Genomic DNA, 22,724 nt, shown 5'->3' on the forward strand with positions numbered 1-22,724 from the left:
CTAGATCCCGTGTGCCACAACTAAAGATCCCACATGCCAAAACTAAGACACGGCACAGCCAAATAAATAAATTAATAAAATTTGAAAAAAAAATAAAAACCTCCATGGAGATACAACTTCTCATTTATCAGATGGGCAAAGATTCAAAATAATGACAACATACTCTGTGGTGAGAATATAGGGAGAGTACACCCCCTATGGCAGTCAGCTTGGCAATATATGTTCAGATGACAAATGCATTTACCCCTTTACCTGGCAATCCCACTTTTGAGCATTTACCCTAAAGGATGCCTACATATGTTCTAAATATACAAGATTATTTATATCTGCATTATTTGTATAATAGCAAAAGGTGAGAACAATCCAAGTGTTCATCTATAGGAAACTTTAAAATTCACACAATGAAGAAAAGAATGGGAAATCATTATATGTACATGTGTAGGAAAATCTCTATGATATATATCGTTACTGTTTTATTCTTTTTTTTTTCCTGGCCACGCCACGCAGCTTGCAGGATCTTAGTTTCCCCAACCAGGGATTGAACCCACGCCCTCGGCAGTGAAAGCACTGAGTCCTAACCACTGGACCACAAGGGAATTCCCTATCATTACTTTTTTTTAAAAGGTGCAAAACAATGAAAATATGGTGGTATTAAAATATGTGCACAAATTCTTTGATACTTTTCCCTTTAAGAGGTGGAGCCAAAGCCCCTTTCCTTGAGTGTGGGCTGGGCTTAGTCACCTGTTCCTCCTAAAGAGAATAAGAGGAGAAGTGACATGAGGCTGCAGAGACTAGGTCATAAAAGGTACTGTGGCTTCCTCGCTCTTTCTCTTGAATCACATGCTCGGGGGGCCCAGCTGCTATGCCATGAGGATGCTCTGATGATTCCATGTGGCAAGGAACTGAAGCCTTCTGCCCGTAGCCATGTGGTGAGCCATCTGCCTGGAAGGAGACCTTGTATCCACCGTCAAGCCTTCAGATGACTGCACCCCGGCCAAGAGTTTGACAGAAACCTCCTGTGAGACCTTGAGCCAGAACTACCCAGCCAAGTCAATCCTAGATTGAGGACTCTCAGAAACTGTGTGATAATATGTGTGTTTGTTTGTTTGTTTGTTTTTAAAGATGCTGTGTTTGAGGGGAGTTCCCTGGTGGCCTAGTGGTTAGGATTCCAGGCTTTCACTGCCGTGGCCCAGGTTCAGTTCCTGGTCGGGGAACTGAGATCCTACAAGCCTTGTGGTGTGGCCAAAAAAAAAAAAAAAAATGCTGTGTTTGGGGTAGGGTGGGGGGTTAATTTGTTATAAAGCAGTAGCTGACTAATGAAACAGTGTTTAAAACAGGCTATTTTGTGTGTAATAGAGGAGAAAATATACAATTATATTTTCTTATTTTACGATGAAGAAACACTGGAAGTGTACCCAAGGATTAACAAAAGTGGTCACCTGTCTAAAAGGTGTGTGGAATGGGGAACAGGAGAGATGGGAATAGGGAAAAGAACAAGACTTCTCAAATTATACCTTTTTATAGATCCTCTTCTATTTTTTTTAAATGAAGTTCATATATATTTACATATTTTAAAAATAATTTCTTTTAAAAAAGTAAAACTCTTTAAAAAGGACTACCGTGGAAAATCATGGCCTCTGTTTAGTGGCTGTTATGGGTGCTCATGGGATGTCAGCCTAGCCTTGGTTTGTCACTAGCATGACCCAGAAAGCATCTTAAGAGAAACGTTGACAGATTGCTAGGAAAGAGATCAAAGGAACATCTGTCCTGGCAAAAAAAAATCCCAGAGAGAAGGAGAAATGGTGACATGTTATGACAAGCAAAGTGGCATCCCCCTCATTCAGACCATGTGGTGTGAACAAGAGGTTTCATATTGTTCCAAAGAGTCAAGCACACAGAGGGGGATGACTAGAGATAATACGGTTGTCTGAAAGTTCTGGTAGAATGAGATGCTCACAGATGAAGTGGCAGAGAAGGGGCAATAATCAGGTACATCAAGAGTCAGGGAAAGAGCCAAACGCAGAAGCTTCTTGCCTGGCCAGGCATCATTAATCAGTAAAAAACATTCAGAATTTGGATTTGCATGACATTTGCATGACAGAAATTTCTGCATCCTTATTCAATTTACAGACCTAAGAGTTGTTGGATGTCACTTCCTGTAACTTACATTTTTATTTTAATAATCTTAAAATAAAAATATTAGCAAGAAAAAATGTTAACAAGTGTTTTGACTGGGTCATGATCCTACCATATTAAAAACAAAAACAAAAACAAAAACCATTAGGAGTACAGGAAGAGGATATTAGTCAATAGTCTTAAAAAAAGATAGTCTAAGAGAATAATTAAGGAGCTCATGAAAGGTGGGATACATAACATAGACTTGCAAGAAGGTTCTTAATTGTTAAGTGCTGTCCAGCTAATATATTTCCTTTTGGGTGAATATTGGGGAAATATTTGAGAAGTGAGACAAGACAGACATTTTAGATGTTGGCTAATAACTTTTATGCATTCTTGATAAAAATGCTATAATATTGCACAGTACTTCTCATGCTGTCTGCCAAGTGACTCATTTTTTTTTTAATGAGGATGGGGTGAGTGCCCTCTGTCCAAACTCTTGGTTTTAGGAATGGCTCCCTCCAAGTTTATGCAGGGACCTAACCTTGACCTGGTCATGGCTGATTAGCCCCATTGGGAACCTGGCTCAAATTGCGGCAGTTAATCCTCTTCTCCTTGGGAACCCTTGTGCACTGTTGGTGGGACTGTAAATTGGTATGGCCACTATAAAAAACATATGAAGTTCCCCCCCAAATTAAATATAGAACTACCACATGATTCAGCAATAACCTAAAGGGCTACCAACAGATGAATGGATAAAGAAAATGTGATGTTCATATAATGGAATACTATTCAGTCATAAAAAAGAAGGAAATCCTATTATTTGTGACAACATGGATGGAACTTGAGGGCATTATGCTAAGTGAAATAAGTCAGACAGAGAAAGACAAATACTGTATGATCTCCCTTATATGTAGACTCTAAAAACAAAACACAAAACAAAACAAAAATCTCATAGAAAAAGAGATCATATTTGTGGCTATCAGAGGCAGGGGATGGGGAGTGGGGAGTTGGATGAAGGAGGTCAAAAGGTACAAACTTCCAGTTATAAGATAAATACTGGGGATGCAATACACAGCATGGTGACTATAGTTAACACTGCTGCATGGTGTATTTGAAAGTTGTTAAGAGAATAGATCCTAAAAATTCTCTTCACAGGAAAAAATCTTTTTTTTTTTTTGTATCTATACAAGATAATGGATAACTAAATTTATTATGGTCATCATTTCACAATATATGTAAGTCAGGTCTGTATACTACAGTGCTGTATGCCAATTACATCTCAATAAAATGAAAATTTTAAATTAAATTAAAATTTAAAATAAAAGATTCACCTAGGATTTAAAAAAACAAAAAAAATCCTTTCCTCCTTATTACATGCTGGGGACCCAGAGGGAGATTTAACCTCTCCAGGAGCTGGACCTGTACTAACTAAGTTCAGAAGCTGAGGTAGCCTGCCATGTGGACAGAGGCTGCAGAGAGAGGAAAACAAATCCAGCGGAGATCCAAAAGAAATGTGGCTACGAGAGAAAGAGAAGACAGCTTGAGAGTATTTAGGTCTCTGGCTGTAGTTCAGGGACCTTGGCTTGCATGACACTTACCTGTTTCCTTACAATAAATTCACGCTTGAGCCAGTTTCTGCCTTCGTAGTCAAAAGAATCTTAGTCATTACTCTGTGTGGTCTTTTTTTTTTTTTTTTTTAATTTATTTATTTTTGGTTGCATTGGGTCTTTGTTGCTGCGCGTGAACTTTCTCTAGTTGCGGCGAGCGGGGGCTACTCTTCGTTGCGGTGCGCGGGCTTCTCATTGTGGTGGCTTCTCTTGTTGCGGAACATGGGCTCTAGGAGTGCGGGCTTCAGTAGTTGCGGTGCACGGGCTCAGTAGTTGTGGCGCACGGGCTTAGTTGCTCTGCAGCATGTAGGATCTTCCCAGACCAGGGATCGAACCTGTGTCCCCTGCATTGGCAGGCGGATTCTTAACCACTGCGCCACCAGGGAAGCCCGTGTGTAGTCTTAAATAGAGCCAATAGAGCCAAAAGCCATAGGACTGGCTCTCTCTTCTACTTCTTCCCTTCCTATGACTTATACCTTTTATTAATTCAAGAACATTATTTGAGAAACATTTATTGAATGGCTACATGTACAAGACTTCCATAGCGTGATTAAAAACTAATGACATCATTGATATTTGGTGATAAAATGTGAGAATTTCAAGAAAACATTCTCATTCACTTGAAAGAAAACCATTTCAAAGGTTTAAAAAAATCATAAAATATAAAATATGCATTACATATTACTTACTATTATATATGCTATATGTTGTGTGTGTAGATAAATATTAGATAGATAGATATAAAATCTTCTTCAATTACCTTTTTAAAAAAATAACACTGTTTGAAGTGAAAGGACTCATTTTTCTTTGCTTTCAGCCCATATAAATATTTAAATAATACAGTATTAACATTTTGTGCCACTCCCCATTAGCTTGTAGACTGAGCCATACTCTGGCTGCCTCGCTACCTTCCGGCGGGCAGTTTCCTTTAACTTCAAGAACAGTGATTTAAAAAAAAAAGGAAAAACAAGATAACCTATCCTTACTTACAAGCATAACAGATTGTATTTAACTTTACCACATATGATAGAGGTATATATGCTGTAAAATTAGGGAAAGGAACTTTCTAGTAAACTGATGATTTGTGGGAAAAAAATAACATGAGTATGGAAAACCCAGTGTTCCAATCTGGAGCTGTTTCTGGTAATAGCTTCATGGTAGAAAGAATCTAATCAATGTCATTCATATGCACCAGACTTCCCTGGACTGTTTGGCAAGCACAGAGCAATAGTTATTACTTCCTCTCTGCCCCTGATGGGAAGTTAACTCCCAAAGCTCTTGTTCTCTATCCCATCACCTGGGGTAAAATAAAGCAGTATCAGACAGTGTTTATGAATTAAGTTAGTTCCATGTAAGAACTTTTCTCCAAATCTTGGCCAGTTTTCTAATTCTCAATTCATGTTTCTTCAAGTTTTACAATAGTATTTTTGAAAAACACAGTTTAGAATTGTTTTCTGTATGGTCTATTAAATAGATCAGCCTAAGTTCAAATGTACCTTCTCAGAGAACAATGCACTGTTTGTTCTAGAATCAACAAGTCATAAGGATGCCCATAGCCATGGTTAGACATCTTGTCTTATGATTGCATCTTACTGGTCACCAGGAGAAAGGACAGAATATAAGTATTAATAAATTTATTAATTTATGACATTTGTTGAGGACTTGCTACATGCTAATATGTTGGTTAAGGATATATAAAACTAATAACAATACCATCATTATCTCATTTTAATCTTCATAGCAATCTTATGAAGCAGATGTTATCTCCATTTTACAGAAGAGAGAATTGAGCCAACTTTTGCCTAAAGTCACAGAGTTAACAAACCCACTGTGTCTCTGCCCAAAACCATGTTTTTTCCACTTTGCTCCAATGCCTTCTTGGTTTTAAGAAGTTCAAACTAATACAAAACTAAGGAAACTGTGGATAAAAATACAATGGGATAAGTAAGTACATAGCAAGGGAGTTGCACAGTGCTTTGGGTATCACACAGAAGGGTCAGATTTTTACACTGAACATGGAGAGTGGAGAGAAGCCAGCAGGACATACAAAATTAGTCTTCAGGGAAATGAATTCTCCAAGTCAGAGGGACCAGCAGATCAAGGAGTTTATAATATTACAACCTGTGAAAATGACATGAACATATACACAGAAGCTTGCAGTAGCCCAGATCATTCCATAAACCTTAAATCAGTGAGTTCACCTGGGGTGATGGATACTTGGCATTGAAGGTGGGCAGTGGGTAGTGACCAGACCGTAAAGAGTCCAGTAAGCCTCAGGAAAGAGTGTGCAATGTATTCTGAAAGCAGCGGGGGATCCAGAAGGAAAACTGAAAGCAAAGGAGAGACTTGATCAGAGTGTTTCTTGGAAAGTCATTCATGAGACTCTGAATTAAGGGAATGACCATTAGATGGAAGAGGGAAAGTTTGAGAGATAGTTTGTAGCTGGAGTGGAGTAGGACCTGGAGACCAATTGGATATGGAGGACAAAGGAAAGAGGAGTCCAGGGTCCTGGGTGACTCCCAAGTTTCTGGTGATGCCATTAAGTGATACCAGAAAATCCAGGAGAGACAGTTAGTTAGGAAAGGAATTCAATTTGAGATATAAAAAGTATGCATTTGGAAGTAACAGGTTTGGGTTTTAGGAAAAAGACCTGGCCAGAACTACAGAATCACCAGTGGTAGTAGAAGGCACAGAAGGATAAATTCACTCAAAAATGGCATACAGGGACTTCCCTGGTGGCGCAGTGGTTAAGAATCCGCCTGCCAATGCAGGGGACACGGGTTCGAGCCCTGGTCTGGGAAGATCCCACATGCCATGGAGCAACTAAGCCCGTGCGCCGCAACTGCTGAGGCCTCGTGCCTAGAGCCCATGCTCCGCAACAAAAGAGGCCACCGCAGTGAAAAGCCCACGCACCGCAACGAAGACCCAACGCAGCCAAAAATAAAATAAATAAATAAATTTATTTATTTTCAAAAAAAAAGCATACAAAGAGAAAAAAAGGCTAGGGGTCAATCCAATAGTGACCTCACACAGTGAGTATGTGCCAGGCACTGGAGCCTGAGACACTGGGCATTCCATCCCAGCTCTGCTCTGCCACAAAACACACCCGGGAGAATCATGCGAGTAACCATGTGCCTGTCCCCAAGCAAATACTTAGTAAACACTGGTTGTTATTACCTCTACTGGAAAACACCTCAAAGTTTTCACAAGTTCATGAATGTGTAACTTTCATATCTAATAATATACAGACTAAATAATAATAATAATGATAATAATAAGCAGCTTATTTCCATTGAGCACTTGTTAGATTTCAAAGACAATGTTGGGCAGTTTGCATTAGTCTCCTTAATTCACAGAGCATTTCTCTCATAGAGTATTATGTTTATTATTCCCATTTTACAGATGAAAAAACTGAAGCATTGAGAGGTTAACTGACTTGCTCAAGGTCATACATTCAGTGTAAGCATGAGAGGGGATGGAATGAAGGAGGAAGGCCATGGCCCAGCAAAAAGCTATGAAAGGAATGACAAAGCCTGCTTTTCTGTGTTCCCCACCTCCCCCTCTTGCCCGTTAGAAAATTTCCATACAAGTAAAATGTCATTGAGATTTCCCCATATAGAAGTAGTAGGTAAAATCACCACCTCATAGTCCTAACAAATGATTGTCAAAAACGACATAAGTAGAGGGAATTCCCTGGCGGTCCAGTGGTTACAACTCGGAGCTTTCACTACCATGGACCCTAGGTTCAGTCCTTGGTTGGGGAACTAAGATCCTGCAAGCCACATGGCGTGGCCAAAAAAAAAAAAATGACATAAGTAGAAAGAAGACTTCTTGAAATTTTCTCTTGTAAATTTAGGATATTATTTGATGTTTATCTTGCCTCTTTATATAAAATAACAAAAAAGATAAATTTTGACTGATTAGACTATATCTGGCATACTGTAATTACATTCAGGAGACAAAAAATGATGGGTATGTATTAACATTATTGGAAGAATAAATTATCTAAATGTTTCACTTAACTCAGTTTATTTGCTCCCAGTCAAATCTACCAATGGTACAATTCTGTGTTTCATGGTGCTATTTTTTAAATTCAGATTTACCCTCACTTTTTTAAATTGAGGTATTTTTTAGTTGATGTACAATATCATATGTTTCAGGTGTCCCACATAGTGATCCACAGTTTTTAAAGGCTATACTCCATTTATAGTTATTATAAAATATTGGTTATATTCCCTGTGTTGTACAATATAGCCTTATAGCTTTTTTATTTTATACAAAGAAGTGTGTACCTTTTAATTCGCTACCCCTATCTTGCCCCTCCCCCTTCCCTCTCCCCGCTGGTAATCCCTAGTTCTCTACGTCTGTGAGTCTGTTTCTTTTTTTGTTATATTCACTAGCTTGTTTCACAGTGCTATTTTAACTAAAGAATATATTGCAACTCATAATAAATAAACATTTACAACCCCACATAATTTCTATTTTTTTCCTCAATTGCTTTACTACTTGAATGACTAGTAATGTAGCTTAAAGATTTTTTAATTGCTTCTTTTTCTTGCATATTTATTTGCATTCCTAAATTTACTTAACAAAAGGTTTTCTTATTTGCATAGATCAATCTTGAATGCAAAGCCTATAGAATATACTTGCAAGCAGACAATAGCTCTGCAGGGTTAAGGTATTAGAGCGTGACTACCTTTGATTGTTTAAAAGATGGGCTAAGTGCTTCTTTTTAACCTAAATAGAGACCCCACGAGCACAAAGAACCAAAGTCAGTCATGGGTCCCTGCAACACCTTTACACAATTAAATGAAAAACTCTGAAAACTCCTAAAAGGCTTTTAAAACTTGCCAAAAAAAGGAAAAAAATCATCTGTGTCACTCATTGCTACTAACCTCATTGCAACCACTGCAATTATTTTAACACACACTAATTAGATTTATTAGGTCATGGTGTTTGGGCTGGGTCTTTGCTAAAAGGAGCACGCAGTCCAATCTGTAGATTATTAACGAAGAGGGTCTATATGCCATAAAGTCCATTCTGACCTTTTTATTTTTTCATGAGACATTCATCAATGAATGGATTAATAGGACCACAAAGGAAAAGTGAAGCATTTGTGCGCCATAATTCATCCTCTAAAAGAATGATTAACTGACAGATTCTATTGAATGCCAAAACCTAACATCAAATTTTATTCTTCAACTGATGCAGCTTAGGAAAGTAGTTATAAAATAAACATTCTTATAAGTCCACAGAGAGAAAGCCTGGGAAAGCATGCCAGGAACTCGAGTCAGTGGTTATGATTCCCAATTAATTCTCCAGGAAATTTAGTGAACTTAGTCTTTTATTCATAATCTACTCTAGTTTTCTGGTTAAAATGGGAATGCTAGGGACCTTCCCGGTGGTCCAGTTGTTGGGACTCCGCGCTCCCAATGCAGGGGGCGTGGGTTCCGTCCCTGGTCAGGGAACTAAGATCCCACATGCCACACGGTGCAGCCAAAAGGAAAAAAAAATTAAAATAAATAAAGGTAAAATGGGAATGCTAGTGCTTAGTGGATTAAAAAAATATTGGGGGGGGGTAAAATATTTCACACATACTTCTGTAATATTTGAGTTTTATATGATGAGCGCACAGTACTTTTGTAATTATACAAAACAAGAATTTTTAAAATTAAAATAAGTTTTGGACAAAATGTTGACCTTCACCATTTTTTTCAAGAAAGAAAATGGAATGCATGCAGGACGCAGGCTCTCTTTCAAAGCATCTAGTCTACGAAATTTGTAGTTACTATTTACCCCTTTCAAAATTTCTCTGAAGTATACCTTCCCAGGTGTCTGATTATTCAACAGCTCCCCTCCATTTACTCCAAATGTAGTGCCAGACAGAAGCATCCTTTCTGATTTTTTTTTTCCTGCACAACATACAAAGCTGAATCTTACACTCTCATCCCTCCTCAATGGATAAAAACCAAGTCTGTAAAACTTGAAAGAAGGCATAAAGGAGAAGCAGTTTTGAAAACAGAAGTTTGATTTGATTATATTCTTTTTTCTTTAATTCTGATTGCCTTTGTCTAGTTACTTGTGAGTTTAATTTCCATCTAATTTCCTGTTTGACTATTCACTATATTTACACCATATTTACACAAAGGCTTTAGAAAGTATGGAAAACATCGCTCAATGTGTGCCGTCGATTAAGATGAAACTCCAATACTTATTTTCCCGGCTCTGTAATGAATTTGAAATTTTCTGCCTGAAGATAAGATCCTGAAAAGAACACTTGTCTTTTCCTTTTGGTTAAACTTTTCTCTTCATGTTACATCTGCACGCTTTACACTGTGAAAAAATAATTAACATTTTCACGAACGCACCTTCCTTTCTCTGACCCGCCAACCTGAGTTGTGCGTTCTAACCTTGCTCGTGAGTCTGTGGGAACAAATGGAAATGTTTATCCATAAACTCGTACTAGGTTCCCACCCATTCTCATGCTGACGGTTATATTCCAAGAAGCCAGACATAGAAAGTAGCGTCATCGTCATAATACACTGAAACTATAGGATTCCATAAATAAATTGCTGAGAAATGTTAGTAACCAGTTTTTTTCACTCTGCATTTCTCTGATTTTTTTTTAGTTGCTCGCACACACACACACACACACACACACACACACACAACTACACTAGAGTAAATTAGCTTTTTGTCCCTTGCCAGAAGGAAGCTAAGACGCTAAGAGGTAATGAGTTTTATTAACTCTCAGAATGTCTGCAAAGTAGCCCAGCATCAAAGGATCGGATCCCTTTTTAGTCACTCCCCAAAGACCTACTTACAGGAGCAAGCGCATCGGTGCCTAATTGATCAGCAAAATGCCGGCTGAGGCATGTGCGTCCAGTCACTCGCTGTTCCTGTACCATCTCCACCGCCTGTACCGCCAACGTACCGAGACACGCACTGCGCTGTACAGGAATCAACGAGACCTGTTCCCCACGTGTGCGCCAAGCTCATCTGTCTGGAACGGGGATACTTTTTTCCCATGTTACAATCGTTGTGAGGTTCTTTGGCTGGGACACGAAAACTCCCTAAGTCATTTTGATACTTTGTGATGGAAAAAAAGAATTGAAAGCAAAAGTGAAATTAAACAAAGCTTTGAAAACCCAGACTAAGAAATTGGTTTATTTTTCGGTAACTCCGGGGCTTGAGAGAAGCAGAATTAGAGACTTCCTGGGGCCTCAGGTCTGCAGGTGTGGGTGTGGGCTCTGTTGGCTCCCTAGTGAGTGACCTCCAGTTAGTACATTTAACTGAGGAGACTGGCCCTCCTCTTTGGCACAGATGTGCCCTATCCTTAGCATATCAATCGTGACAAGTAATCCCTTCACCTGTAGTGAACACACTTTCAAAAGAAGCACTAGACTAGAATCAGAGTTTGTCAGGGTGGGGTTCCTAGACCTGCAGCTTCTCCGATCTGGTTAGAAATGCAGATGATCAGGCCACACCCCAGATTTTCTGAAACTGGAACTCTGGGGGCGGGGCCCAGCCATCTGTGTTTTAGCAAACCCTCCAAGCGATTCTGAGGCAGGCTGAAGTTTGAGAAGCACTGGATTCGCTTTGTGTTTCCTGAACTATCCTGGTAATTAAAAAAAAAAAAAAAAATCATCCGGGGCCTTGATTAAAACTAAGGATTTCTGGAACCCTTCCCTGAAGATTTATTCCGTGGAGCTGCTCTGGGGCCCGAGAATTTATTTTAACCAGCAGCCAGGGTGCCTCTTCTCCTCCTAGGGCTCAATCCAAGGGAAGCCCTGGATTGAGCTCTGTCTCTAAGACTACCTTCCAGGTCTGGCTTTTCCTTTGTTGCTTTTGAATAGAGCAGTATTTTGAAATAGGGACAGAGAACAAAAGAGAGGTTGAGGTGAAAGGGTGAGGAACAGAGTCTGAGCTGGAGGCTGAAGTCCGAGGGAGGTAAAGAGATTGTGTTTCCATCAGTGAGGAAACCCTTGCCAGGGAAAGAATGTCCAGCTGGGTGAAGGTCCCTGTGTGAGGAGCTAAAGGAAACATGGAAATCAGACTTTGGTTAGACTTTAGCTATGAAGTTAAATGTCTTCCAGGCAAGAAGGAGACAAGGAAAGTAGTGTGTAACTGACCACTCGCCTCAGTAGGATATTCTTAAATCAGGGTCCATAATTTAGGGGATGGGGGGCATGCAGCATTGACATTTCAGTTGTACATTCGCTCTGCGTGTCTACATTAGACTGTTTGCCATGTGGACACTGGGAACGGTGCCAATGAGCACAGGCAAAAAAAGCCAGCCCTGGGAATTTCCTGGTGGTCCAATAGTTAGCACTCAGAGCTTCCACTGCAGTGGGCACGGGTTCCATCCCTGGTCACAGAACTGAGATTTCACAAGCCTCGTGACCAAAAAAAAAAAAAAAGAAAAGAAAAGAAATCTAGCCCTGAAGGACCCCAGCCCTCTGCTGACAGTTACACCCCTCAAATTTCTTTCAGTAGCTTTTTAGACTTGAATCCCTTAAATATGCAAGAATTAAGTCTTACTTATCTCAAGAATTCTGCTCCTTCATAAATCAGCTTAGGGCATGGACAGGACCTAGGGCTGATGCCCAAGTAGCAGAATGTCTATATTTTAGGTGGTTTAAGGGAGCCCTTAGGGCTGTCTTGTTTGTTTAAATTGGATAGGGAACCAGGTTAGAGGGTATGAAGATAAATAATAAATGAGTGACAGCTCAAGACCACAATTAGGCCAAGGTTAATAAACCACAATCCCAGTGGGTAAAGAATCTCTCTTTGGAAGGAGTCACTACATAAATGTATATCACTGATGTACTTGTTGGTATTTCTTTCATTAAAAAAATTTTTTTTCTAGGGGGGAGGGACAAATTAGGGGTATTGGATTAACAGATTAAAAACTACTGTATATAAAATAGATAAGCAACAAGAGTACACTGTATAGCACAGGGAATTATACCCATTATCTTGTAATAACCTATAGTAGAGTATAATCTGCAAAAATACTGAATCACTGTGCTGTATACCTGAAACTAACACAATATTGTAAATCAAATATACTTCAATAAAAATAAAATAAAATAATAAATTTAAAAATTTCTAAATCAAAATAAAATCAGAAGAGTATAATCTTGGGAGCAGGAGGTGAACTTTTTGTCTCTTCTATGACAGATTATCAGTGTTGGATTGGCAGTTCTTTTACAGTTAAATTTATTTCTAATTTTTATTCCACACAATAAGCCAGTGTAACATGAGTTAGTGTGTCAGAATGAGTGTGAATTTTTTAACCTGACGTTGCCACAAAAGTATTATGTTGATACATTCACCCTGAGCATCCCTCATCTGTCCTTATCCATAAACCTCTATAGCTGAAAGGGAGTGAGGAAGAATATTTAAAAGCAAATGCTTTGATATACATATATATCATCAGGTGCTCTTCACCAAGTTGGCTATAGAAGAATTTTCTGCTCCTTCTCCATGTCTCCCAGTGATCACAGGGAAAAAGGACATTGATGAGAAATAACCATTTGCTACTCTTTTCTAAAGAGAAGGATACAGAATGTAAGTTTTCTTAAATCCACAAATGTCATATTCTCATTCTATACAATTAATGCATAGAGATTGGAAACAGAACCTTCAGGAGTTAAAAATACAGCACAAAATAATTCTCCCATTGTACAGATCAAGGGCTCCAGAAAACCACAGATGTGTTCAGCCAAGTAACAAGGGCGTGAGGATTAAAAAAAAAAAAAAAAAAGCAACCCAGGGCCCAAACTGCATAAGGTCGGGAAAGACCTAAAAGCACAATATGGCTTCCTTCCAGTACCCATCTTTATTTCATTTCTAAAGATTTAGCTAAAACAAAAGATTCTAGGGCTGCATTTCTTAACCTAAAATGCAATCATTTCATATCTGGTCATTTCGCTAAATTAAGGGATAGTGGCCTTTAGAGTTAGTTAGAAGTGAAATCTATAATAGCTGTCTTTGTTTCTTGCCATCCCTGTGTGACAGAAATGAAAAGGGTGCAATTGTTCAAAAACAAAAAGACAAGCAACCCAGTTGATCACGTTTGTAACTGACTATAGAGTAGATGATAACCAATAATCACCAAAGCTGAGAGCTTTCGAGTATTGTACAAATTTAAGAACTTCATGGTTCAGAATAAAAAAGAATTTTTTACCCTGTACTTTCTCCTTCAGGCTCAGCCCCATTATTCCTCACACATCTCCTAAAGGCCTATATAATTCTTTACTTGGTCTGTTAATATGTCAATGGGGAATAGAATATATAATTATAAACCAGAGCACAACTTTGAAAATTTGGCCATCAAAGTCAGATTTTTTTTTTTGAAGTCAATATTTTTGGCCAAGCACTTAAGATGTGATCCACCATCAGAAAAGACAACGTCTAACATCCAGGTAACAGCCAATTGATTTGTAATTATTTTTTATAGTTATTGGTATATACACTTAAAATCAAAATTGGAAAACTTCAAGCTTGCATCAACTGAAAACCTTTCCAAGCAGCTGAAATTGCTTTAATTGTTATATGGGTTGACCAAAAAGGAAGTCTTTGCAAACGCATTATCTGCAAATCCATACTATGTGTTACCTGAAAATCAAGATATTTACATAATAAACTCTGTTACTCAATGAAATCAGTTGAAGAAAGAAGAGCTCTATCAAATAACCTCTTTAATGGTTATTATGTTCATCATATTTGGATTATCAATTTTCAAACAATTGGACTCTGATTATAATCTCTTAATATCAGAATTACAGTAAATTTAATATCTTCTTTCTCTGTTGGCTTCTGGGTCATCATTGAGCGACAGAAATGGAAAGGTGCAGTGGTTCAAAAACAAAAAGACAAGCAACCCAATTAAAAAATCGGCAAGGACTTGAATAGATACTTTTCCAAAGAAGATATACAAATGGTCAACAAGCACATGAAAATATGTTCAAAATCATCAGTCATTAGGGAAATGCAAATCGAAACCACAGTGAGATAGCACTTTACATCCCCTAGGCTGGCAATATATTTTTATTTTAAGGAAAATAACAAGTGTTAGCAAGTACGTGGAGAGCTTGGAAGCTTCTCTTAAATTGCTGGTAGGAATGTAAAATTGCGTAGCCCCTGTGGAAAATTATTTGGCTGTTACTCAGAAAGTTACAGAAGACCCGTCAATTTCACTCCAAAGTATATACCCAAAAGAACTGAAAGCAGGGATTCAAACAAATACTTGTACACAAATGTTCATAGCAGTACTATCCACAATAGTCAAAAGGTGGAAACAACCCAAACATCCATCAGCAGATGAATGGGTGAACAAAATGTGCTATATCCATACAATGGGATATTACTCAGCCATAAAAAGGAATGAAGAACTGATACATGCTACAATGTGGATGAATGTCAAAACAGTATGCGGAGTGAAAGAAGCCCGATACAAAAGTTTATACACTCTAATATTTCATGTGTATGAAATATCCAAAACTGGTAAATCTAGGTATAGAAAGCAAATAGGTTGTTGCCAGGATCAGAGGGAAAGCGGAATGGAAAGTGACTTAATAGTTATGGGGTTTCTTTTGGAGTGATGAAAACATTTTGGAACTCCATAGAATTGGTGGTGACACAACAATGTGAATGTATGAAACACCACTGAACCATCCCCTTTAATACAGTTAACTTTACATTGTGTGAATTTCACCTCAACTTTTAAAGAAAGGTACAACAACTCCAAAGTGGGATGCATGGACCTCAGGGTCCATGCGCAAGGTGATCTCCTACATGCAGAATGAAAATATTTCATTCGTACTTATGTTTATCTCACCACTTAAAAATTTCTATTTTTGGAATTCTCTGGCGGTCCAGTGGTTAAGACCCCGTGCTTCCACTGCAGGGGTCACGGGTTCGATCCCTGGTTGGGGAACTAAGATCTTGCATGCTGTGCAGTGCGGCCAAATAAATAAATAAATGAATAAAATTTTCTAGTTTTGCGTATGTTTTATAATGTAACAGGAAATTTTTAAAATAAATGTTTTATTTCAGATTTCCAAAGGTATACATAAAATAAGCACCAGCTTTTTTTCTTGCTTTATACTATAAATATGGGTATCATTTCCTTTATGGCTTATTGTATCTACTAATCTCTGTAGCATGTAAATTATTTCTCCATGTAAAAGAATGAAGAGCTCGTTTCCTTTTCTTTGTCAATGTTATGTATAACCTTGAGGACAGAAGTTGATTATGAATGTTATTTCAGTATACATTAAATAGATTAAAATTGTTTTCTCCAAAAAAATGAACATTTTCCCAATTTTATTGATATATAATTTACATATAACACTGTATAAGTTGTGTACAGCATAATGATTTGACTTACATGCATCATGAAATGATGACCGCAATAAGTTTAGTGAACATCCATCCTCTGATATAGATACAAAATAAAAGAAAAAGAAAAAAATAATTTTTCCTTGTGATGAGAATTCAGGATTTGCTCTCTTAACAATGTTCACATATAATATACAGCAGTGTTAATTATATTTATCATGTTGTACATTACATCCTTAGTTCTTATTTATCTTATAGCTGAAACTTTGTACCTTTTGACTGCCTTCATCCAATTCCGTCTCCTCCCACCCCGCTGTAGGTAGGATATTATTATGGACCCACTAAATATAATTTCTAAAGTAAAAATATGAACTTTTTGATGGTGTTTGTCAGGAAGTTTTTATTGATAAGGGAGTATAATTCAAAAAATTGGAAATCACTAACCTAGGGTTAGACTTTGAAGTTAGTTAATCCAGGAGGGCTCTGCCTGGTAGGTGCATTGCTTGAGCCAGATGTGTTTAAACATCCAGTTTAAAATTTGTCTAAAATAAAATAAAATAAAGTAAAATAAAATAGATTCTCCAGGCTAAAATTATTTGACCTTTCTTTACGTCATAGAACATGGTGCTTTATTTTTCCAGTTGCCAGTAGCAGATCCAGAATTTTTTCCATGAGAAAAATGCAGCCTTGCCTTCAGGCTTTCTCTGTATCCTCAGGGGAGGGGGTGATCTTCCATCTAGGCCTGGGTCTGCATCTGCATGGAATGAGAGGGTGGGAGTTCCCTCAACTGTTTTTTTTATTTAATAAATTTATTTATTTAATTTATTTATTTTTGGCTGCACTGGGTCTTCGTTGCTGTGCGCAGGCTTTCTCTAGTTGCGGCGAGCAGGAGCTACTCTTTGTTGCGGCGCACGGGCTTCTCACTGCGGTGGCTTCTCGTTGCGGAACACAGGCCCTAGGTGCCCAGGCTTCAGTAGTTGTGACACACGGGCTCAGTAGTTGTGGCTCGCGGGCTCCAGGGCACAGGCTCAGTAGCTGTGGCGCACGGGCTTAGTTGCTCCGCGGCATGTGGGATCTTCCCGGACCAGGGCTCGGACCCGTGTCCCCTGCATTGGCAGCCAGATTCTTAACCACTGCGCCATCAGGGAAGCCCTCTCAAATGCTTGAGTGGCCTTAAACCGAATGGCCCTGCTGCTAATAACACCCACCCATGAGGTCTGCTCTCCTGGCACCCGTTAGGGACCCAACCTCCAATTCAATGCCCCTGACACATAGTCAAAGGCTGGTTCAGAGAAATGGGATCTATTTACAGAATTTTCTGAAATATGCGGAGACCTTCAATTCTGCTCTGACAGTCCACATTTTCTCCATCGGCCAGAGCTTCTGAGAATGGAGAATGGAGACCACACCCTTTGGGCCTATTTGCTGGTGTTCTGCCATCAGCTATGTGGAGAGATATTCTAAGAAGGAGCTCTAAAAATCTAATTATTTTATTTTTATGCAAATATACTTGGGGATGCCTGGAGGAATGGCATTCAGGTGGAGGTCAGAGCAGTGTGTGCAGGCTTGGGGAGGGGCTGCCTGGATGCTTAAGGAATAGAAAGGAGCCAGAGTGATCCAGAGTGAGCAAGGGAGACAGTGGCAGGAGCAAGGTCAGAGGGCATGGGAGTGAGGTCAGAGGGCATGCGGGTGAGGTCAGAGGGCACGGGGCAGGTTTTGTAAAAATAGCAAAACAAAGAACAGTTTACATACAGACAGTGGGGAAAGCTGTAAGAATTGGTACTGTACTGGAAAGTCATTAAGAAGTCTTTTTAGCTCTTTCTTTTTGCAGTCATCACTGAAGCATCAGTGGCCAAAATGAATTTGAATCCTCTTGTGACTTCTGACCAAAGCAAGAACCATAAAAGTCATTTCAGTGCACCTTCCCATATTCGCAGGAAGATTGTCGTCCCCTTTTTCCAAAGAGCTGAGACAGAGGTACGACGTTCGATCCATGCCCGTCGGGAAGGACGACGAAGTTCAGGTTGTGCGAAGGCCCTAGAAAGGGCAGCGAATCGGCATAGGGCAGGGTTACAGAAATATGTCATCTACACGGAAAGAGTGCAGCAGGAGAAGCTACAGGTATAACTGTCCGTGTGGGCGTTCACCCAGAAGGTGGTTAATATCACTCCACTAAACCTGGACAAAGACCCCCAAAAAATCCTTAAACATAAAGCCAAATCTCGCCAAGTAGGAAAGAAGAGGGCCACTCTAAGGAAAAAACAATTGAGAAGATGTAGGAATAGAGTAATCTTATACACAAGTTTCATTAAAAACTTAAAATGAAGGAGGGAAAGAGAGCCATTTATGACATAATCAATCTAAAACAATAACGAAAATGGAAAGGGTATTATGCGTCCCACACTCCTTTATTCCACAAATATACAACGAGTCCCCACCATGGGCTAGGCTCTACTCTAGGTACTGGGGACACTTTAGCAGACAAAACGGGCAAAAACCCCTGCCCTCGTGGAGCTGACATTGTGATGGGAAGAGAGGACAATAAATATCCATGAATGTTCCGGCTACATTGAAGATGATAAGTGCAATGGGAAAAGGCTGTACAGATAGGAGGATCAGAATGGGTCACACTGATGGGACTTCCCTGGTGGCACAGTGGTTAAGACTCCCAATGCAGGGGGCCTGGGTTCGATCCCTGGTCAGGGAACTAGATCACACATGCATGTCACAGCTAAGAGTTTGCGTGCCACAACTAAGGAGTTCGGGAGCTGCAACTAAGACCCAGGGCAACCAAATAAATAAATAAATTTTTTTTTAAAAAAAAAAGAAAGAATGGGCCATACTGAAAGCACGACAATTGGGCAAATAGTTGAAGGAAGTGAGGGAGTGAGCCAGGAAGGTATCTCAGGGAGCACTCTATGCAAAGGCTGATGGGGAGCGTGCCTGGCAACCAAGCAGCCCAAGTAGAGAATAGTGGGGACAGGCAAATTATGTAAGGTCTTGCAGGCTATTGGGAGGATTTCTGGCAACACCAGAAGCTAAGAGAAAGGATGGAACAGATTTTCCCTGAGAGCCTTTTTTTTTTTTTTTTTTTTGTGGCCTCGCCGCATGGCATGTGGGATCTTAGTTCCCCAACCAGGGGACCAGGGATCAAACCTGTGCCCCCCGCAGTAGAGTCTTAACCACTTGACTGTCAGGGAAGTCCCTCCCTGAGATCCTTAGGGATAGCATGACTCTGCCAACACCTTGCTTTTGGACTTCTCACCTCCAGGGCTGTGAGAGAATACATTTTTGTTGTTTTAAGGCGCTCAGTTTGTGGCACTCTTTTGTGTCATTAGGAAACTAATACAGAGACACCAGAAATTATTTCACCTCTTCCCTATTTCTATACATTTAACTTATTGCCATTTTTTCCCCATTGCACACTATCACAGGGCAAGAAAATCCTGACCTCGGGAAAAAGTGGTGGCTAACATTTACATATGACTCACTATGTGCCAAGTACTCTCTGTATATATATTAACTCGTTTAATTCTCATAACAGTTCTATCACATAGGTACTGTTATTATCGCCCCCATTTTACAGATGAGGACACTGAGGCACAGAGGTCAAATGCCTTGTTCAAGATCATGTGACTAATGGGATAGCAGAGCAGGTTTCTAACCCAGGCAGGCTGGCTCCAAAGTTTGAGGGTTGACCACTTATTAAAAAATATTGGGGTAAACCCAATATTCATTGCAGCACTATTTACAATAGCCAAGGCATGGAAACAATCTAAATGTCCATCGACAGATGAATAGATAAAGAAGATGTGATACATATATACAATGGAATACTACTTAGCCATAAGAAAGAAGGAAATAATGCCATTTGCAGCAACATGGATGGCCCTAGAGATTATCATAGTAAGTGACGTAAGTCAGGGACTTCCCTGGCGGTCCAGCAGTTAAGACTCCACGCTTCTACTGCAGGGTGCGCGGGTTCAATCCCTGGTCAGGGAACTAAGATCCTGCATGCTGCATGGCGCAGCCAAAAAGTGAAAATCAAAAACAAAAACAAAAACAAAAAACTAAGTGAAGTAAGTCGGAAAGAGAAAGACAAATATAATATCACTTACCTGTGGAATCTAAAATATGACACAAATGAACTTATCTACAAAATGGAAACAGACTCACAGGCATAGAGAACAGACTGTGGTTGCCAAGGGGGGCTGTGGGGAAGGGATGGCCTGGGAGTTTGGGATTAGCAGATGCAAACTATTATATATAGAATGGAGGGCTTCCCTGGTGGCGCAGTGGTTAAGAATCTGCCTACCATTGCAGGGGACACAGGTTCGAGCACTGGTCTGGGAAGATCCCACATGCCACGGAGCAACTAAGCCCGTGCACCACAACTACTGAGCCTGCGCTCTAGAGCTTGAGAGCCACAACTACTGAGTCTGCATGCCACAACTACTGAAGCCCATGCGCCTAGAGCCCGTGCTCCACAACAAGAGAAGCCACCGCAGTGAGAAGACTGCACACAGCAACAAAGACCCAATGCAGCCAAAAATAAATAAATTAATTAATTAATTTTAAAAAAAGATAGAATGGATAAACAACAAGGTCCTACTCTATAGCACAGGGAGCTATATTCAATATCCTGTGATAAAACATAATGGAAAAGAATATGAAAAAGAATGTATATATATGTTTAACTGAACCATTTTGTTGTATGGTAGAAGTTAACACAACATTGTAAATCAACTATACTTCAATAAAATACATTTTAAAAATATATTGCAGTAAAAAAAAAATCTTTCCCACTAACGTTTGTAGCAAAGGTTGCAATTTATACACATGCAACTGAAAATTATAATAGAAAGCACTGTTCCTAAATTAAAGTCAAAAATGAATCTGGCAAGAGAGCAAGAACACAGTGACCCATAGACAGTTTAGGGGAGAGGAGAGTCCCACAGGATGGAAGGTCAAGGACACACCAGCCAGCATGATCATCCATACCTCTCTCTCTGATTAGATGCTCCCAGACAATCTTCTGATTGTATTTTGGTTTCCCATGTACATTTGCCTATGGAGAGAAAGTGCTATAATCCACAAACATGGCACCTAGTGCTGTGACAGGTGTATTTCTCATTGTAAATTAAGAAATTGGCAGGAATTCCCTGGTGGTCCAGTGGTTAGGACTCTCCAGGCTTCCATTGTGGGGTCATGGGTTCAATCTCTGGTTGGGGAACTAAGATCCCGCATGTTGCAGGGTGTGGCCAAAAAACTAAATAAATAAATTAAAAAAAAATTTTTTAAGCGTGGGAGGGTACAATAAAGACCCAACACAGCCATAAATAAATAAATAAATAGATAGATAGATAGATTTATTTATTTTTTTAAAAAGTGTGGGAGGGTATTCTGAAACAGGTTTTGAACTGTTTCCTGCAGTTCCAACGCTATCCTTCCTGCTGAGCTTGCTCCATGAGACTGAGGGTGCTGAGAAATGCATGTGTGTATCGAACAGAAAACAAAGTAGAGGAATGAGCTATAAATCACTTAACCATGAAGCAACGGGAGTGAATTTTCAGTCATTAAACATGTTATGCAATAGCTTCAGAAAGCTGTCAAGGGATTTGTGAGCTCACTCATAACTGAAAAGTGGTTTGTTAAGTGAGTTTTCCATTGCTGTAACAAGGGGGAGTCGCTGCTTATCTTATTTTGGAAAAAGAAAAAGAAAATGTAAAATAAAATCTGAGTCCCACTGTGATCTTTCTTCAGATGCTTTTTTCCTAAAGGTATTCATTTTCCAACTTGCTGCCATATCAACCAGAAGAACAAAATGGTCAAGTGAGTTCCTAAGCTCTCCTGTAATGACTTGCTTTCTATGGTTATGGAGTTATCCAAATGATCTATTATGTTGTGTGGTTTTTTAAAAAATATTTACTTATTTGGCTGCACCGGGTCTTAGTTGCGGCACGTGGGGTCTTCATTGCTCCGCGCGAGATCTTCATTGTGGCACGCGCGATCTTTTTAGTTGCAGCATGCGAACTCTTAGTTGCGGCATGTGGGATCTAGTTCTCTGACCAGGGATCAAACCCAGCCCCCTGCATTGGGAGCACAGAGTCTTAACCACTGGACCAGGGAAGTCCCTGTTTTTTTTTTTTAATTATATTATTTTGTAGTCTGTGTAATTATATTTCTTTTTTTTTCCTTTTCTTTTTTTTTTTTTTTTTTTACCACTCTGTACAGCATGCAGGATCTTGGTTTCCCGACCAAGGACTGAACCTGGGCCCCAGCAGTGAAAGTGCCAAGTCCTAACCACCGGACCGCCAGGGAAATCCCCATAATTATACTTCTTAATCCAATGACAAAAAATTAGTTTAGTAATTTTCACTGCAATGAATATACAATGGAGCATAATTCTTCTAGAAAAACTACAGCGCAATAGGATATGCAGGATGATGTTTTCACTGTTCTAGATTCTGAAGAAGCTGAAAAGAAGAAAAGGAAAAAAACCCAAGCCTGCACGTTTTCTCTGTTCTCTTGGGGAACTAAAGCTCTGGGATGGAGTCACCGAAATTTAAAATGGCCTTTTTCGTGTCACTAACTATAACTGTCACCACCACCACCTCTGAATATCCACAAAGACCTTGCCTGGTGAAGCTC

At 39.4% G+C, this 22,724-nt stretch overlaps 1 pseudogene; it reads left to right on the top strand.

Annotated features, from left to right (window-relative positions):
* Positions 1 to 17,930: 17,930 nt before the first annotated feature.
* LOC133077167 (large ribosomal subunit protein uL24-like) lies at positions 17,931 to 18,352 on the top strand (annotated as a pseudogene).
* The last annotated feature ends 4,372 nt before the right edge of the window (positions 18,353 to 22,724 follow it).

The sequence above is a fragment of the Eubalaena glacialis genome, chromosome 17 (genome assembly GCF_028564815.1).
Source record: "Eubalaena glacialis isolate mEubGla1 chromosome 17, mEubGla1.1.hap2.+ XY, whole genome shotgun sequence".
Taxonomy (NCBI): domain Eukaryota; kingdom Metazoa; phylum Chordata; class Mammalia; order Artiodactyla; family Balaenidae; genus Eubalaena; species Eubalaena glacialis.